The following is a 19,018-nucleotide window of genomic DNA, read 5'->3' on the forward strand; positions in this document are numbered from 1 at the left end:
TACTTAGAATGACAACTATGCTCTCCTAATTGGTGCAAGCAAGAAGATTAAGACTCAACATAAAAGTAAAAGAAAGGCCCTACGCAGAGGGAAGCAAGATTACTCATGTTCTAGAGCTTTTTATTTTGAATACAATAGAGGTGTTGAAAATATATTTTGAGAGGTATGCATGTCTATGTCAACGAATGGCATCAAATGATCTATCATCCTTTCATGTTTAATGGCTTCAAGAGCGGCTCCCATAGAGAGAACAATAAATAAAGTTCCTCTTCTCCTTTGTTTGAACAAGATAGTTTCATGATTTCTCAAGTACAGTGTTAGGAGATTTAGATTATTGGTTCAATTTATATTTAGTGGGTGGGCACCCGTGTCTGCTATTTTGCATAATTAAGGACCATCACATTGTGCATGCTAGTCAAGGTGTGATGGTAAAGCATTCAAACGGATCGTCGGCGGTGCATGCTAGCCCATGGAGATGACGTTCGGAAGGTTTCACTTTCGCGTCGAGAAGGAAGGATCGTATCGTGTCGAAATTCCGATTTCGTCGGGATCGTCGGCGGTCGATTCCGATTTTTCAAGCTATACATCGTCAACCGAGTCAGGAGAAGAAGAAACTTCGGAAACACGTTACGTCGGCACCGAGCAAGAGAGAAACTCGCCAAGATCTTCGGCGACGTATCGTTCGAGTCATCCGCGGACTCATATATAAGCGATGACTCAAGCGATGTCGACGATTACGACTTCATCGACAAATCTATCACGATGGGCAAGGTCTTCATCGGTCTCAACAATGATGTCACCAAACCCAACATAGATCCGAGTACAAAATATCATCGGATTTATGCCATTGAAAATCAAGAGGAAACATCAGAGGCTTTCGACGATTTGGGTAATCCCTATGTCGATCCCTCAGATCTAAGGAGGGGTATGGGCACTAAATATGTCGGGCCCACACCACGTGTCAGAGTTCAACTTCCACAAGCAGCCTGGGATAGAGCTGCAAAAGCTTTAGACGGTTCGGAGCCAATGACGACAATGGCTACGGCTCAAGAACTGCAAGCTTATCAATATAGGCTCGCACGAGCTGCCAGAGAAATAGAAAAACAGACAGCTGAGTTGAACAGAAGAAAGGAGGCAGCTTCTGCATCCGAGCAGGAGAAGGGCAGATCTAAGTCGACAATCTAGAGTTTCGGATGATAGCCATAGGGAGGCTCGGAACGAGAGGAAGATCAAGGTTACAACACATACCCGAAGCGAGAAGAGAGCACTTAGTTCAAAACCTCGACATGTCCTTTATGTCGATAGATACAAGAGGAAACATTATCCCTAAGACACCAGAAGCTGGGTATATGGCGACACAAGCTTATATCCTCGCATCTAGGCCACCCCCAGGTGATCCAAGGGAAACATTATACAATATGGCGTTAGCAGGGGTTGGAGCTATGGGGACAGCGTTTGTATCAACGCCTCCCGAAGGAGCGGCAAGGCAAAATAGTCCACGACCTGCAGCAGCAACGGCGGCGGTCCCCGAAGGACCAAGTGGAGCAAGAGACACAGGAGCACAAGCAAGGGTCGATAGAGCGAGGCAAAGCGAAGGGATCATCGGCAATCCCCGGAGCTTAACGACGAGGATATGTGCGGCCTACCATGCTTCACGAGGAGAGTCCGAAAAAATCGAGTCCCCTCGGGATTCAAGCTACCCGATCATTTCAAAAAATTCGACGGTCTGCAAGATCCAGAAGATTGGCTAGTTGATTACCTCGAGACGGTGAAGTTAACTGGAGGAACTAGGGCAACAACCATGCAAAGTATTCAGGTGCACTTAAGTGGAGCCGCACGATCTTGGATCAAAAAGCTTCCGCCAGGATCTATCGACAGTCGGGAAAGTTTCGAGGACGTATTCGTCAAGAACTTCAGGTCCACGTGCAAAAAACCTGCGTCGTTAGAAGAGCTGAGAGCATGTCGACAAAAGCCGAATGAGTCAATGAGAAAATACATCCAAAGGTGGAACATCATCAAAAACTCGGCAGAAAATATATCTGACGAGAGAGCAATAGATGCGTTTGTTGCAGGAATTAGACGTGGAGATTTTGTCGAGGACTTGGGAAGGACTAATCCAAAGACAGTATCCGCGTTAATGGAGATAGCAAACAGATGGGCAGACGGAGAAGATGCTGTTCACAACAAACGGCACAGGTCGCCAGAGGAGGACCGTGGTCGAAATTATCAAACGAGGCGACGATTTCCTCGGCAGTACCCGAACTATGACGCCCCAGGGCAAATTTCGGCAGGATTTCGGGCAAACACAGGAGGAAACAATAGAGATGATTATCAGAGAAGCAATGAGCAGCGAGGCGATAATAGGGACGACTCCCGCAACAGGCAAAATAGCGGGCCAAGGTTTCCAAGGCCTTTCGTGTCCCCCGAAGAAATGCTGAACGGACCGTGCCAGATGCATTTTTTCCTCGATAGCAACGGAAAAAGACAGTCAGGGCACCTGCAGAAAGATTGTCGAAATTTTCAGGCAATGTTCAGATATGCAGAAAACGCTCACGCTCGAGCAGCACAGAGAAATCCTCGGGAGCCCAGGAGTGAGGTTCACCTACCACCACCTCCCGCGATTACAGACGACAATCGGCATCAGCTCAGAATAGCGGCAGCACCTCCACCACCACCTTATGTCGATCCTAACTCAAACGGAGCGGTGTCGATGATTCAGAAGGGAAGGCCGTCCAACGAACTCAAAAAGTAATCTCGAGACAGGTGTTCATGGCGGAGAAGATGCCTCCACCAACAAGTCGAGTACCTCAATTGGTCGGGGCAAGACATCGGCTTCACCATAGCGGATCATCCGCAGCAAGTTCCTCGACCAGGGCAGTCAGCACTTATTCTGCCAGCAGTTATTGCGGGATTTGATGTTTCTCGAGTATTCATAGATGGTGGCAGCAGTTTAAACCTTATGTATGCAGATACATTGAGGAAGATGAACATATCCTTAGCAAACTTGAAGCCAACGGACACAAGGTTCCACGGCATCACACCGGAGAAACCAAGTTATCCATTGGGGAAGATAAATCTCGACGTGCAGTTTGGAACTCGAGAAAATTATAGAATCGAGAAGCTGGAATTTGAAGTCGTGGATTTTGCATCGCAATACCACGCTTTGTTGGGACGACCAGCATACGCTAGGTTTATGGCGGTACCACACTATACATACCTGTTGTGGAGATTGCCTGGACCAAAGGGACCAATCACAGTTAAAGGAAGCTTTGCCTTAGCCGATAAATGCGACAAGGATTTTCATCGGTTATCAGAAACTTTCGGGATGCAAGCTGAGTATTTGGCGTCAAAAAGTATGACTGATTACGACGCACGCCGGACGTTGGAAGGCCAAATAAAGAATCAACTTTCAATACTGAGAAAAATTCAAAGGAGGTGCAGATTCACCCGACAGACCCGAAAAAGACGACATCTATCGCAAACAACATGGATATCGCATAGGAAAGCGCGCTCGTCGAGTTCCTCCGTGAGAACTGGAAAATCTTCGCATGGTGTCCAGCCGACATGCCAGGAGTACCCGTGGAACTTGCCGAGCACCACCTAAATTTGGATCCATCAGCGAGACCAATCAAACAACCTTTGCGGCGTTTTTCGGAACCAAACCGCAAAGCTATGCCGTCGTAAATCAATCGACTACAAGAAGCTGGTTTTATCAAAGAGATATTCACGTAAGCCACATGGGTCGCAAATCCCGTGATGGTGCCAAAGAAAAACACTAAGGTCCTTCGCATGTGCGTCGACTTTACGTGTCTCAATAAACATTGTCCAAAGGATCACTTTCCCCTCCCGAGGATCGATCAAATTATCGACTCCACGGCTGGATGCGAACGTCTTTCCTTCCTCGGACGCATATTCGGTTACAACCAGATCAGGTTGAAAGAGGAAGATGAAGTAAAGACAGCGTTTATCACACCATATGGCGTGTTTTGTTACCGAACAATGCCCTTTGGTCTAAAAAACGCGGGAGCAACATATCAGAGGATGATGCAGAAGTGTTTGGCGACACAGATTGGGAAAAACATGCAAGTATACATCGACGACGTCGTCATAACATCAAAAAAGGGGACAACACTGATCGAGGACCTCAAGGAAACTTTCGACAACCTCAACAAATTCTGCCTGAAGTTGAACCCGACGAAGTGTTCCTTTGGTGTTCCAGCAGGAGAACTCCTGGGGTTTCTAGTCTCAGCAAGAGGGATTGAAGCAAATCCCGATAAAATACAAGCTATCGTAACAATGAGAAAGCCAACAAAGTTGAAAGAAATACAACAGCTAACTGGGCGAGTCGCAGCTTTGAGCAGATTCGTCGCCAGGCTAGGAGAAAAAGCGTTACCATTCTATGCTTTGATAAAGCAAGGAGACAAATTCCAGTGGAACGAAGAAGCCGAGAGAGCCTTCGAAGATTTGAAGCGCAAAATCTCGACACCACCAATTTTGGTGGCGCCGAAGGAAAAGGAACCTCTCCTGCTATATATCGCAGCCACGCCCCAAGTGGTGAGCACGGTGCTAGTTGTCGAAAGAGAAGAAGAAGGAAAACTTCACGGAGTACAGAGGCCGATATACTTCGTCGGCGAAGTTTTATCGCCATCAAAACAAAGGTACCCTCGGCACCGAAGCTAGCATACGGAGTATTCACAACAAGCACGAAAATTGCGCCACTATTTTTCGGCACACCCGATCATAGTAGTCAATGAAGCTCCCTTGTCAAATATACTAAACAATCCGAAGCTACGGGTCGTGTCTCCCTTTGGGGAATAGAACTTTCCCTCGGGACATCACGTATGAAAAAAGAAAAGCAATCAAGTCGCAAGTTCCGCCGTACTTCATCGCAGAGTGGATGGAGCCGCAAAACACAGGACCCCCGGACTTGTCGAGAACCCGGACCATGAATTTCGACGGGTCCAAGAGAGTAGAAGGAGCTGGCGCAGGAGTAGTACTTATATCACCTGAAGGCGACAAATTGAAGTACATCCTTCGGACGACGTTCCCTAACGCATCCAACAATGAAGCAGAATATGAAGCCCTCATACACGGGATGAAGATGGCGAAAGCATGCGGTGCAACTCGACTAAAAATCTTTGGCGACTCACAATTGGTGGCCCAGCAAGTTATGAACCAATGTGATGCAGTCAACGATAGCATGGTAGCATACAAGGAGGTATATAATGAACTCGAGAAGCTATTTGATGGATGCGAGGTAAACCACATCAGTAGATTGAGCAACGATGAAGCTGACGTCCTCGCAAACATCGGGTCGCAGTGTCTCCCAGTCCCGCCAGGAGTATTTTGGGAAGAAATAGCGGAGAGATCTACAAAGCCAAAAAGGGTGCAGAAAAAAGCAAAGGAAGAGAAAACTTCGACACCCCTCACAGAAACCACGGAGGATGAAGAGGAACAAGAGCTGGTGATGATGGTACAAGTTCCTTGGATGCAAGCATATATATCATACATCCTCAGGAAAGAAACACCCGATGACCCAGTTGAGGCAAGGCGAGTAATTCGACGCTCCAAAGCTTTCACGGTGATCAAAGGAGAATTGTACAAGCGGAGTATTTCGAGGCGTCCCGCAAAGGTGTGTCACACCCGAAGAAGGAAGAATAATTCTAAAGGATGTACACGAAGGAATATGCGGCCACCACGCGAGTAGTCGAGCCATTGCAGCCAAGGTTTTTCGGGCAGGATTCTACTGGTTGACAGCAATCGAGGACGCCAAAGAAATAGTAAGGACTTGTGATGCGTGTCAAAGGTTTGCCGCAAAACCTCACTCTCCAGCAGCAGAACTAACACCAATACCATTGTCGTGGCCCTTTGCACAATGGGGACTCGATATGGTGGGCAAGTTACACAAATCATGGCCAGGAGGAAAGGAATACATGCTAGTAGTTGTCGACAAATTTACAAAGTGGATAGAAGCGAAGCCGATAAATTCGCCAGACGGAGCATCCGCAGTAAAATTCATAAAAGGCCTCATCTTCAGATTTGGAGTGCCTCACAGCATCGTCACGGACAATGGCAGTAACTTTACATCCCACGAATTCAAAGATTATTGCAAAGAAGTGGGTATCAAGCTGCACTTTGCGTCAGCTTGCACATCCTCAAACCAACGGGCAAGTCGAGAAAGCCAATGGCATCATCCGCAATGGCATCAAGAAACGCCTGTTGGGACCACTAGAAAAAGCTCGACATACCTGGCCTGAAGAATTACCAAGTGTGTTGTGGAGCATCCGAACAACACCAAATACAGCGACACAAGAGACCCCGTTTTTCCTGGTCCATGGAGCGGAGGCAGTACTACCAATAGAAATAGAGCACGACTCCCCTAGAGTCACAGGGTATAATGAAGAAACTTCAAGGACAGCATTGGAAGACGACGTAGACGCACTCGACGAAGCTCGAGACGAAGTATTATCAAGGGTAACCAAATACCAACAGGACTTGAAGAATTACCACAGTCGATGTTTGCGGCCAAGATCCTTTCAAGTGGGAGATTTAGTTCTTCGGCTCACGCAAAAAAGTCATGAAAAACTCGAGTCACCATGGCTTGGTCCCTACATTGTCACGGAAGTAATCGGAGGAGGCGCATACAGGATAAAGGACAAGAAGACAGGGGTGGAGGAGCAAAACCCCTGGAACGTGGCGCAACTCAGGCGGTTCTACGCCTAGAGCTAAAATACAGTCCTTGTAAAACTTCAATGTACTGAAACACCCACGAGTTTTCAGACGCACTCTTTTCCTTTTTCGGGGCACCGAGTGGGGCCGGGAAAGGTTTTTAATGAGGCGGGCTCGTGGTGCTGCAATATAATAAAGATAGTGTCAATATAACTTTTCTTTCTCGACATGCTCAAATCTCCGACCCGACGAATTTCAATATAGTTCCTCGCATAAAGAAAAGCCTCGCCTTGGTATTAAAATACCTCGTGAGTCAATAAAAATACAAAATAGTACTAAATAAAGAAGCTCGGGGGCTGATATTCGACAAAACTACATATTATTGCCTTGGTTCAAAACCTCGCACTATACAAATACAGCGAATAGTCACCGAAAACACTCGGGGGCTAGACAAATATAGAAATATGATGTTCGCTTCACAATATAATCACAATCATGATTTACAAGGAAGAATTAGTTACCAAAGGAAAAAATTAGTCATGGTTCAATATATTGTCAAGGGTAATCCTGTTTTCTTCGGGAGCAGCACCAAGAAAATCAGCATAATGTCCATCTGCAAAAAAGTCGGCATGCATCCGAAGAAGGTCTTCAATCATTTCCTCAGCTATGGGCGAAACCTTCGTGTTAATACGGTCGACACCAACTCTTCGGCGCCGTACCTTCTCATGGACTCTCGCAACAACTTGGGTCAGATCAAGCTTTGAGTGGCGGATCCGAAGCATGATAAGAGCAAATCCGGCGCCGGCCTACCGGCTTGAGCTTTGACAAAGTCATGGATCCCGTGGGCATCCTTAAATTTTTCCATTAACTCGAGAAGAGTCTTTGGTTGAACGTTCCGAGGAAACATGGAATTATAAACCATAGACAAGGTCTTGGTACGAAGTCAAGGAAGTCGCGAGTTTGGGAGGCGCGATCTTGAAATCTGACAATTTGGCGGGTCCTCTCCGGGGTAGCCCAAAACAGAGAGCCATGATCAAGGGAAAGGTTAACAAGGAGGTTTGTCCTAGTATTTACCCTTTCCTCTTCAGCAACAGTATCAGTAAAGGAGCCTATGAAAACAAGGAACCAGAAAACTTCAAGAGACGTAGCATGAAGATGGAAGATAGTGAGAACGAAACAAACATACCCGACATATCTGCACTGGCTTCATTCAGTAATTCGAGCATGAAATTTTCTCGAGTAGTCGCCTTTTCAGCCTCGGAAGCAGAAATTTCCTTAGCAGCCATGGCCTCGTGAGCTTGTTGAAGTGCAACTTTTTCGGCTTCAGATGACTTGCGAGACTTCTCCATCATCACAAGTGTTTGCTTCTTCGCATACTGAAGTTGCTGCCGAAGTTCATCCAATTCTTGCGGTAAAGAACCTTCGACAGGTGTAATACTAGCAAGAGCTCTCTTTGAGTGAGAAGAAGGCGAAATATTGGAAGGACCAGGAGCTGGCGTATAATTGTCAAAAATTAACTGGAAAAAAGAAATATTTCGACATCAATCACTGAGAAAAGATAGATTTCCATTCATTCCCATAATATATACATGTCTATTACAAAAGAAGGACATCCTAGAGACCTACTGCAGCAGTTATCGCCAAGAACACTACGGCGACAATGCCAAAAGAAAGAGGTACGCTAAAAGGAAAAAGCAAAGAGGCATTCAACTAGACCTCCGGCCTTGATGAGCTAGGAGTTGAAGACGGCTTGATCCCGAGATAGGCCAGGATTTTCTTAGTGTTGGGCTTAGCTGCCTTAATCAACGACTTCCACCTCGATTGTTCAATCTGCTCAGTGTCGCCAACTTTCGCCCAGTCGATAGTTTGCTGGCTATCGGCAACCAAAGCAACAGTGTTTTCAACGGCGACCTTCATATTCTCATGGCGCACCTTCAGCCCAAGATCTTCTGGTGGATCGAAGCACTTGGCCAGATTAAGGAAAGTTGCGGGTTCCTCTTTCTTTGGGAAGAAATAGGGAAAGAGCCGCGACAGCCCTGCTTTAGCGTGATCAATGCCTTCGCGTGCCTCCGACCCATGAAACTCGAGGAAAGAAAGGGCGTCGAGAAGAGGATCATCGTAGGGATCTTCAAGTTCAAACTCTTGAGCCGTTCTATCTGTCAAGGAAGAAACTTATTGAGCAACAAACGAGTGCAGAAAAGAAAATACAAAGGATATGAAATGGTTCAGATACTGAGAAAGCGGCGACTTTGCGTCCTTATACGCTTAAGGATCGCTTCCTCGCGAGCAGATTGTGCAGTTATATGCTCGCTCAGTGAAGTCTCGGCAGCGTGAAGCCTCTTCCTAAGATCTTCGACACTAGCAGCTTCAGTCTTGGCCTTGTCAGCCTCTGCTCTGGCTTGAGCAGCATCTAATTCAGCTTTCTTACGAGCCTCTTCACTTTGCTCTAATTTTTGAGTAAGTGCATTGGCACGCTCGTTGATAGCCGCCAATTTTTCTGCCAAGAAAGATAAAACTTCGTTAAAATATCGACAACAAAGGAGTAACAGAGTAATGGTCAAAAAAGAAAGCAGCAAGGCATCACCTTCAGTTTGGTTAGCATATTCACGATACCCAATGAATTGAGCACCGATGCGAATAAGCTCTTTGATCATCGGCTGTTAAGAAAAGAAAGGGACAAAGCAAGAAAATTTCGGTATGAGAAAAATATAATGGCATTCAGAGGCAAACAGAGGAAGTACAGACAGTGACAAGAGTATGGAGAACTTACATCATCCAAGAGAGGGTTCGAAGAGCTACTCAACTGGAGACTCGGCTCCGGAATTGCTTCAGTCCTTGCCCTTTTCGGCGAAGGGACAAGGGGGCTCGAAGGAGGAGTAGATGTACCGACGTTTTGTTGAGGAGGCGAGGATTCTTCTCCTTCAACTGGCTTTTCCGAAATAACTAGAGTATGTGACGTACTCGTTCGAGCAGCCACATCCAAAGTTGGTGTTTCTTCATCATCATCACTATGGAAAAAGAGGTGGCAGCATAAAAAGCAAGGCAAACAAAATTCTTCGAATAGAAAAATAAAAAAAAAGACAAGGAACTCACGAACTGATGAGACTCTCGAGATATGGGTCATACGCTGCCTTTCGCGGTGAAGGAGCAACTTCTTCGGGTTGGGAGGTCCCGGAATCCTCGACATCACCCCTTTTCCTTTTGTTCTTGGGAGAAACAGCAGGAGGAGGAGATTGTGCTGATGTAGTACCTTCAGAGGCAGCATCCTTTTCAATAGATCCCGCAGATTTTCGAGAATCTGCGGGTTCATTCACAAACGAGGGGGCTTCCAGGTTGTCATCGGCGACAACAGCCCTTTCCTCGACATCTCCACCCTCAGGAAGAGGAGGAAGAGAAGCCATAGTAGGATGGTTCTGCAGAAAAATAACGACAAAAAAAAATTAGAGAAATATCAATACAATGAGATGCAGGAAAAGTTCGAAACAAGATAAAAATTCGAGAAGACAAAATACCTTGGGGAGAGGATTGGTGGAGCTGTATGGTTCCACGCGGCAAGAGGAGGGAATAGGATCCCTCTTGCTCAGCGAGGAAATTCTTCGAATAAGCTTTTCCAAGTCCTTCACAGAAAGATCATTGGAGAGCCTATTGGCGTCATTGTCACCAGCATATGTCCATAGGGGATTTTTGCGAGCCTGAAGAGGCTGCACTCTAATCCTAAGAAAATAGGCAGTAATTTGAACACCAGACAGTTCTTTGCCTCGAGTATTTTGAAGCTGATGAATACGAGACATAAGTGCTTCTGTCGCATTTTTCTCTTCTTCGGAAGCTTCAGCATCCCAGGAGCGGCGGCGTTGGATTTTGGCACTTCCGTCAAAAGGGACTATGTTGTGCTCTACAGAGTTGGCACTTTCTTCGTGTATGTAGAGCCACCTTTTGCGCCATCCTTGGACAGAATCAGGAAATTTGACGGCGAAGTAATCAACGTCAGTTCGGACACGGATAACAACACCACCTATGTTATAGGTGGCGTTGTGAGCGCCATTGCGGCGAAGGCAGAAAATGCGTTTCCAAAGAACCCAATTAGGAGGGATTCCAAGGAAGCATTCGCACAGTGTGATGAAAATAGAAATATGAAGGATGGAATTGGGGGTCAGCTGGTGCAGTTGAATCCCATAGACAAAGAGAAGGCCGCGGAGGAAATCGTGAATTGGGGTAGAAAGGCCGCGGATGAGATGATCAACGAAACTAACCCGGTACTCCATTGGAGGGTTGGGGTAGCTTTCTTCGCTGGGAAAGCGGATGGCGTCTTCTTTCTTCATCAAGCCAAGCCTCTTCAGCATGTTGACGTCTTGGTTGGAGATTTTAGATCTCTCCCACTCAAGATCTTCAGCGGCCATCTTGGATTCTGGAGTACTGTGGCAAGTTAGTCGCGTGCGCGGTGGCATCAACGGCACTGGAAAGAGCAATGCTTGTGCGTGCGGAAGATCACACAGAGTTGGGCGCAAGGGAAGTTTTTGCAGAGGGGAACAGATGTGCGGCGCAAGCGAAGGAGTGGACCGAGGTTAAAGAAAGGTTTATATAGGATTCGGGAGAAGCAATGCACCGTTGGATGAAGAAATCGTGTGGTGAAAAAAGATCTAGTAGATAAAAGGGTAAAAAGGTATTTTTACTGAGGTGGAATAGCACAGGCGTTACCGTACGTGCGCCAGGAAAAGCGGAGGACATGTATCCCCCACTTGCACGACGTGTCAACGTGGTGGAAACAATGGACCCATAAGGCAGAAAAATCCCGACTATTAATAGAGATGAAGTGAATTTGACAAAGGAAAGTATGTCGACAAGAAAAATAAAAGAAGAATGGCGACAGGAGAAGTTATTTGAATACTTCGGGAGCCTTTGGTCAAATACAAGTTTTTGCCCAAATGCTCGGGGGCTACTTCGATAAAAGTAAAATTTCGACTATGGCAATATAGAAATTACGGGAGCCTACAACCAAGCACAAGTTCGTGGCTGTAGCCTCGGGGGCTACTCCCATCGGGAGCGCTGTTCGCGCACCCGAGAGATAATAAAAAAAAGAGAGAGAATATCGGGAAATAATGACAATATAGCGACAAGGTGGACTAAAATGTTGAGCCTACAACCAAGCACAAGTTCTTGGCTGTAGCCTCGGGGGCTACTCCCATCGGGAACGCTGTTCGCGTGCCCGATGAAATTAAAAAAGGAAAACGAAAAAAGATAGAAAAGCAAGTGAGTATATTTCGAGTTATAATTAACTCTACATATACTCCCATCGGGAGGTTAATATAAGTCATATTTGACTCGATAAAATGTGCCATTCCAACAGCCAGAAAAGCACTCGACAATATATTCTCAGAACACCAAAGTTGCGATCAATTTCTGAATGCCGCAAATTTGCGAAGGTAAGACCCCAGATCCATTCTGTTGGGCGTGGCATCGCCTAAGACTGCGCTCTGCTACTTTTATCCGTATCAACAGATACGAAGAAAAATCCTAACGGACGCGTTAGGTACTCGATAAATTTGACCGGGACTCGACGGAATGGTAAGACCTTAAGCGGCACCTGTCGAAGTTTGCACCAGTATCCCGAGATCATGTCCGGGGACGTGATCTTGAAGTAGGTTTTTGCGGATTGCCACTAGAGCGGTTAACTAGTACCTGATCCGTCGGATGAACTAGCCCCAACTACCGAGTATCCCTGTACAATATAGAAATTTATATGAAGAAATATAGAAAAGTTTAAATTGTCAAATAAAAATAAACAGTGGAGATTTTCCCTGACTCTACGATTCAAGCAAAATCTCGGGGGCTACTGACATAGGCATCCCAAATGGGCCTGCTAAAGATAGTACCCGGGGTTTAATGGAGTCCCACTACCCGAAGAATAAGAAGATTCGAGAGCCCAAGATATATTAAGGAAAGTAGAGTTGTAATAGGAAGTGTTATTTGTAATCTGGCGGGATGAGTTAGAAACCGTCCCGGACTCTGTAACTTGTACAAAACTAAACCCTCGGCTCCACCTCTTATATAAAGGGGGAGTCGAGGGACGAGGAGATCATCGAATCATTGTTCACAAACCCTAGTTTTCATAATCGTCGAGTACTTTTCGGCTGAAACCTTCGAGCTCTACTTGCCCTCTACTTCTAACTAAACCCTAGCCTATAACCCGTAGGCATTGACAAGTTGATACCTTGTCACTTCTGTCCCCGAACTTGGCTTCGCGATGGCGGCGGCTGCGTAACTTTTCTCGTCCCGTGGCTTATATTTTTAGGGTTTTCGCGACGGAGAGTTTAAGTAGGCGGAAGGGCAGAGTCGGTGGAGGCACGGGGGCCCCACACCATAGGCCGGCGCGGGCCCCATGCTGGCCGCGCCGCCTTATGGTGAGGGCGCCTCGTGGCCCCACTTCGTATCCTCTTCGGTCTTCTGGAAGCTCCGTGGAAAAATAAGACCCTGGGCGTTAATTTCGTCCAATTCCGAGAATATTTCCTGTGTAGGATTTCTGAAACCAAAAACAACACAAAACAGGAACTGGCGCTTCGGCATCTCATTAATAGGTTAGTGCCGGAAAATGCATATAAATGATGTAAAGTATGAATAAAACATGTAGGTATTGTCATAAAACTAGCATGGAACATAAGAAATTATAGATACGTTGGAGACGTATCACCGTCCACCGCCGAAGTTTCCTTTTCCGGTGAAGCTCCGCGGAAACGCACTGCAGCGCCCGGGCCCTCTTCCTCGCCAAGCTCGCGGTCCGTCATTCTCGTCCTGCTCAGTGATGTACTGTCCCTGTCGATCTGCGCCACCGCTTGCCGCCATCGTCCTCTTCTCCGACGACCTGTTGGCTCGACGCCCCGAGGGACTTCCGCCGCCCATCCCAGGTCAGCACTGCTCAAACTGCTCTCTTCCCTTCTCACTATTCTTCGCGGGTGCGGTAGATGTATTTACCTTCTCTTTATTTCCTTTTTCTCTTATGCGTAGATCTTCACGAGCAGATAGATTCGGGGAAAGTTGTTTATAGGTAGTCTGAACACTTAGCGAAATATGTCTTCTGAAGAATCCGTCGGGGGGCTAACCGGTAGCACCCAGTTTAGCGAATCTCCCGAGATTTATTTGGGTGAAGAACAGTCTGTAGCACAAGAATCCGATGGGCTCGAGGAGGATCTCGCCCGAATGGATGAAGAATCCAATGGGGCGGATAAAGAAACCGGTGGACAAGAGGAAGAAGCCGGTAGTTCAGGCCAAGCTTCTGGTGTAGACCTCACCACTTACACCCGCGGAGCTTGGAAAGGCTCAGATGTGAACCAAGCTGAAATAGACTGGCTGTACCGGTCCCGCAGGATACCGGAAGAGGTATTCTGCCGGATTCCCGGCAAGGAGCGGGAGCCTGCGCCTGAGCCAGGCAAGATCGTAGTCTATGCCGCCCATTTTGAGCGTGGCTTTGGCCAACCGGCGCCGGACTTTTTCCGGCGCCTTCTTGATTTTTACGAACTTCAACCCCACCATCTTCCTGGTAATGCCATTTTTTACCTTTCTTCTTTCGTTTCCTTCATGGAAGGTTTCGTCGGTCTCCTTCCTACGGTGGACACTTTTGCTCGCTTCTATAACCTCCGGATCAACTCGATCCAGGAAAAGAAGCTTCCAAACCCCAAACCTATTGTTCAGTGCGGGGTGTGCATACTCACGCCCCGCCAGGGGAGCCCCTTCTATAAATTCACCGGCCAGGAATCCTGCCGGGCCTGGCAGGAATCTTTCTTCTACGTCCGGAACTCCGATTCCTTGGACTTCATCAGTCTTCCGCTTTATGTTCCCGACGCCCCCTCCAGAGCCAACTGGTGCTTCATTCCGAAGGAGGGCCATGTGGAGACTAACCGGATAGTCTGGTATATAAAGGAGCTCAACGATACCACCGGATCTGCTCCGACAATATAGTGTGCGCATTCGTTTCGCGCCGGGTTCTGCCCTTGCAGCGTCACGCGCACAAGATTAGCCAAATGAGCGGTCGGAAGGATCCCACGAGGATCACCACTTTCGGCTTGAGCAGATCTGATGTGGTTCTCAAAGCCAAGCAGATCTGCAAGACTCAGATGCCGGCAGACTGGAAGTGGGGCCTGCAACCCCTCAGCCGCAGACGCCCCCCTACGTCCCAAGTAAGATCTTGGGGCTTTCGGAATATTGTTTCCGGAATGTTAAAAATTGTAATCTAACTTGTTTTTTCTCTTGTACAACGACGCTTTCCTCGCCTCCTTGCTGAGGAACCAGAGTCTTTCACCCCCAAGCGTCTCCATTAGACGACGAGGATCCGGAACCGTACACCGTTGGCAACGTCCACAAGATGGGCCCAACGCACTCCCGCCGCCCCGGTAATATTCCTGCCCAGAACCCGGCAACTGCTTCCGATAGTGACGACGATCTTGTTGTGCTTGAGGTATTTTATCTGCTTTCCTCATCTCATGCTTTTTCTTTGTGACGCCGGTTTCAGCTGACGAGAACCCCCAGGTTCTGGAGCATGTGACTCCGCTTGCCACCGAGGTTGGGGATCCGCTGGTTCGGCGATCCCAGAAGACTCCGACCTCCGATGCCGGTCCAAGCGTGGAGCCAGCTGCCAAGCGCCAGAAGAGCTCCAGCACCGGGCCTACAAGAAAAAAGAGGAAGAACGAGATCCCGATCGGCTCCGGGTAAACTTTACCAACTGAACTTTCCGGTTTGAATCTTACTTTTAGAAGTTTACTGTGGCTAACTTATTTCTTATCTTTCAGGCCTGCTCTCGAATTAGCTAGGAGCATGCCCGGAATGAGGTCGGAAACCCCCCAGGATGCCAGAAGAACCCAGCACCCTCCTCAACAAAGTCCGGCACACTCTGGTGCCGGCAAAGCTCACTCCTCTCCTCTGGGAGGTAAAACAAGTTCGGGCAGCGCGAAGACACCACCGCGTGGAGGAGGACTTCACTTCCCCTCCAGAGTACGAAGATACCGGCGCCAACAACATGGGCGCCAGTTCGAAAGAAACTGGGCGGTCGGAACCTTTGGTTCCACCTGTCCACGAGAAAAGCAAACAAGCATCCGCTGGTTCCCCCTTCAAGACCTCGTCACCTGCTCCGCCGGCCACCTCTTCACCGGCGAAGGACGCTCCTGCGCCGCCATCGGCTACCATCAGCAAACCTCCTCCTGCTCCGCGGAAGAACTCCCGGAAGGGCGCGGAGATCACCGCCGAGCAGCTCTCTAGCGCCGTCACCGCTGCGGTGGCTCCACCTACCGGCTCCCAGGGCCAAGCCCTTGTTCTGCATACCGGGCCTGCCACCATCACTGCCAGCGAGAAGGTCTCAGCGCAGCTGGGCCGGATTGTGGAGCTGAACTGCGGCAACACCAACTTGGGCTCGCTCCAGCGGTACGTGGATAAATGGAACCTTTCATACCTTACGGACGCCACCCTCGGCATTGGCAAGGATAAGAAACTGGTTCTTGACACCCGCGTCCCTCGGAGCACGGTGCAGCACCTGGGGCGGCTTAAACATGCCGTGAGGGAGTTCGACAATGCTTGGCATGATGCCAACAACAACAACGTGCTGGTAAGCTTTTTTACCGGAACCTAGCTTTTTTCATTAGACCGATGACGGTTTTCCATTTTAGAACTTGTAGATATATCCTCATAGTCCCCAAGTTTCGGGTTAAGCACGCAGTACTTAGCGCAAAACTGCTCAAAAAACCGGCATAGCTAGTCGCCGAGTTTTGGGTTAAGCACAAAGTACTTAGCGCAAAACTTCAAAAACCGGCATAGCTAGTCCCCGAGTTTCGGGTTAAGCACAATGTACTTAGCGCGAAACTTCAAAAAACCGGCATAGCTAGTCCCCGAGTTTCGGGTTAAGCACAAAGTACTTAGCGCGAAACTTCAAAAAACCGGCATAGCAAGTCCCCGAGTTTCGGGTTAAGCACAAAGTACTTAGCGCAAAACTTCAAAAAACCGGCATAGCTAGTCCCCGAGTTTCGGGTTAAGCACAAAGTAATTAGCGCGAAACTTCAAAAAACCGGCATAGCTAGTCCCCGAGTTTCGGGTTAAGCACAAAGTACTTAGCGCGAAACTTGAAAAACCCGGCATAGCTAGTCCCCGAGTTTCGGGTTAAGCACGAAGTACTTAGCGCGAAACTTGAAAAACCCGGCATAGCTCATGGCTTCTTTTGACTTGTACATGGCATGTTGGACTCTCACAAGCGGCTGTTTGAGGAGCTGTTGTGGGAGCACGGGGATCTTGCCGAGGCCTTCGCCTCCCTCAAGCTGACCCACAACCAGTGCCAAGGTTCGTTTGTGCCTACCGGCTTCTTTTGTACTTGCTTCTATCTTGCTGAACTTTGTTAACATGTTTCACTTGCGCAGCCGCCCTGCCGGAAGCCTCCCTCGACGACCTTACCGGCCAAGTTTCCGCGCTCAAGGCTAAGCCGCAACTGCTGGTTTGTTTTTTCCTTTGTTTGAGCCAACCGGCTTCTTTTTACTAACTGCTTCCATTTCGGATTTCAGCTCAAAAGGAAGAGCTGCTCCTCCAGCACCAACGCGAGCTGAAAGCCCAGCGGGATGAAACCGCTAGCCTCAAGGATCAACTGATCCAAGCTGGGTTGCAGCACGCAAGGTCGCTGAAGGAGGCCATTGCTACCGGCAACACCAAGGTGGAGGAGGCCAGGAAGCAATTTGCTGAGGCCAAGGGGAAGCTGCGGGAGGAGCTTGAGGAGGAGACCAAGCTGCTGACCCTGGAGCAGGAGAAAACGGCGGGGCTTTCTGCGTGGAAGGCCTCGACCGGCCAGATGATCCGGGACACCGACGCCAAAGCGCTGAGTAGGTGTTTCTGTTCTTTTGCTTACAAGCTTTCTTTTCTTACCGGTGTATGCTTATATCGAATTATTATGTTTCCACAGGGTTGTTCCCGGACTCTCAGGAGCGCGCGTCAGTAACTGTCTCCAAGCTCCGGATCGAGAATTCGGTTGCCGACGCCAGCGCCCCCTGGACCATCGAGGACCACTTGGCCGTTCTCTACTCCCGGATCTCCCACATGAGGGTTGTTGACCGGCACCTTGGCGAGTTGCCGGTAGCCACGCTGAAGATTTTCAAGTGCCTCTGGCCCGGGGAGCCGGTGTCGGATGAACTCAGCAGTCTGACGGAGAGAATTGAGGGTGCCAGCAAGCGGCTCAGTGAGTGGCGGCACTCCGCTGCGCGTGCCGGAGCTGACATCGCGCTGCGCTTCGCTTTCTCATGGTACGAGTGCCTGGAACGGGACGCGCTGATATGGATATCCGGGCCTGGTACTCTAGGACAGCCATTGATATGATATTTGGGTCTAAGGTTGTACCAGTAGTTTATTATAATCTTGTTAGGTCATGCTGTGGGCCATCTAGGGTTTTAATAGAGTCCGTTTGACTTGGGCCTGTCCAAGTCGAACTAGGTTAGGCCCAATAAGGGGGCCGGCCGGCCACCCTCCCCCTCATATAAGGAGGTGGGGCGGCTAGGGTTTGAAGTAGTCTAGTTTTGATTCAAGTTATGTAGAACCTTGGGTTCCTCCAGTATCACCATCCCTGCGGGGTTGGCCCTATGACGGCGTCTCGGACGTTCGTCTAGTTATCCAATAAAGATGTGTGAGTTCTTGAGTTGTCAAGAGTAATCATATGTGCTTGACTATCCTTGAACCTGTCGAGGAAGTTCAAGATCTATCGGTCCTATGGATCATCAAGGTGCATCGTGAAAGATCGGGAAACCAATCCTCATCATGTGGTATCAGATTGTTAGGTTGATCACGGTGTAGATTGGTTTGTTGCTCAGTTGTTCTTGCTCGATTGCTGTGGCTACCATTGGGTACGTCGCCGCCATGGTGTTGGTGAAGATCAAGGAGGAGGAAGTGGGCAGAAGAGTCTAGTTCTCACGGCCTTCGTGCATGCGGAGGTGGTGGCTGCAAGGGAGAAGAAGGAGGAACGTTGCTCAAGTTCTGCCATGGCAGGGTTTCGTCGGAAATCTGTGCCGCGGCAGGAAATTTCGCGAGGAAGAAGACAAATCCGTCCGGCGGCCGGTGCGCCGCCCGGCAGACCGGCTCCACAGCCGGATGGTCCGGTCACCAGGCCGGCCAACCGGCCACTGAACCGGCGGGTCCGGCCCTCAGGCCGGTCGAACCCGCTGCCAGACCGGGCAGTTTCCGGCACAGACCGGGCCAGGCGCTGACGCCGACCGGGCCGGCTAGTGTACCGCCCAACGTCGCGGCCGGTCGCCAGGCCGATCAACCGGGCCCCAGGCCGGCTGGGCCGGCTCCCAGGCCGGTCAGACCGGGCTCTGGGCCGGTTGGGTTGGCGTCCAAGACG

The sequence above is a fragment of the Lolium rigidum genome, chromosome 1 (genome assembly GCF_022539505.1).
Source record: "Lolium rigidum isolate FL_2022 chromosome 1, APGP_CSIRO_Lrig_0.1, whole genome shotgun sequence".
In the NCBI taxonomy this organism is placed as follows: domain Eukaryota; kingdom Viridiplantae; phylum Streptophyta; class Magnoliopsida; order Poales; family Poaceae; genus Lolium; species Lolium rigidum.